A 1,685-nucleotide genomic window follows, 5' to 3' on the forward strand; every position below is an offset into this window, starting at 1 on the left:
TTAAACGGCGAGCAGCATCGGGCGGTGACGGCTAGTTAAGCGCATTTCCCTCGGAGAAGGGAAGTTCTCTGGCGCGAGAACATGTCGTAGAGAACATCTGCTGCCCTGCCTAAAGAGAGAACTTCCGACTCCTGCGCGCGTCCGGAAGTGACAGAAATCGCCGTTAAAACCCGCTCTTTGCGACGGCCTCTCCTGTTCTTGTTCCCGTCGTCCTTCTTTTCCGACGATCACTGACTTTCTCGCTCCATCGGCTGAAGTACCTCTTACCTCGTAAAATGATAATGATGTAATCTAATATTGCACGCTTAATTTTTTTATGGTTGAAACCGTTTGAGGAAGAAATGTTGACGTAATCGTGAGATTTATTAAATTTTTGAATTAACTAAGCATAATACTTTTTATTATTGTACACGTGCAAAAATATTTGCTCTAAAAAATGCTGACATATCTGATATTATTTGATGTTTCATCGAATAAAATGTGAATATGATTAAACGTTGAAAATAATTTTATAATAATAAAGAAAATCGTAGATTTTAATAATTTTTATAGGGTATAAAGTATGTATTATTTGGTTTCCGCTAGACAAATTTAACGATTATAATAATATACAATAAATAAATTTTCCAGGAGAAAATTTCACGTAATGAGGAGATCTTTGAGTTTAGTGACTTTTTAAACACATACTTAGATATAATATTTGTTTGATGAAAAATATGTTTTTTCGACATCTTTTTGAGGCAAAGCTAACAATTCTACTATATATCTATTGTTATTATTCAATCTTTTATCAAATGTCCTGGGATAGAATATAATTAAGAGAGAAATGTTCAAAGAGAGTTTTAACGTAATGGAAATATCCTTTGGTTTGGCGGACCTTAGTTTGCGTTTCTACATTTAAAACCAGTGGGAGTAATTAAATTCTCCTTGGGAGATTGTTACGCGCTGCATATTATGCTGGTTATTTGATCGTTCTTAAACGAGAGTTGTAACGATTATAAGGAAAATTTTCATACTATCTTTTGCGAAACTTTCTTATTTAGTCGCGTCGTTCGTTTTAATTTTGCATACGGGGTGACATAATTGGAAAGGAGGAGGAGAATTTTTCTTTTAAAAACAGTTTTTGTCAGAAATCTAATTGATTACTATACTATAAGTTGATATTTCTATTATATATATATATATTCTACATATATTCTTTTATAATAAAATATAAATTACTTATGTAAAAAAAAGTACAAAACATGCAATTAAGAGAAATCATTTTTATATTGTTATTTCTTTTCTAATTTTATATTAACTAAATACATCAATTTCAGATAATTATAAATATTTGGAAAACACAAACAACTGCAAACAATTTTTTTTATTTAAAATTATAGGTAATTCGTTGAAATGATTAATTTCCCTCTTCGCAGTGTTTAGAAAGAAAAAGTTTGTAGTTTGACTATAGCTTTTGATCCCGTCGTTAGTTTACACTGTCGTGATTTGCACAAAGGGCACATGTGACCATCGATCATGTCCGCATGTCACCATAACGTGAAAAATACACCACCATCCTTTTGCAATCACGCTGCCAAATATATTCTCAGCAGCTACATGTCGCTCAATGTTAAAGCCGAAAATCGAATGCTGGTAGGAATACAGATATCTGATTTTAGTGACATTCGTTGACAAAAGTCAAA

At 32.3% G+C, this 1,685-nt stretch overlaps 1 protein-coding gene across 6 annotated transcripts in view; it reads left to right on the forward strand.

Moving 5' to 3' along the window:
- Positions 1-1,685, forward strand: part of LOC108754054 (cadherin-87A) — a 274,945-nt gene that overhangs the window by 59,415 nt on the left and 213,845 nt on the right. The window lies entirely within an intron of this gene.

The sequence above is a fragment of the Trachymyrmex septentrionalis genome, unplaced genomic scaffold (assembly GCF_001594115.1).
Source record: "Trachymyrmex septentrionalis isolate Tsep2-gDNA-1 unplaced genomic scaffold, Tsep1.0 scaffold75, whole genome shotgun sequence".
NCBI classification, from domain to species: domain Eukaryota; kingdom Metazoa; phylum Arthropoda; class Insecta; order Hymenoptera; family Formicidae; genus Trachymyrmex; species Trachymyrmex septentrionalis.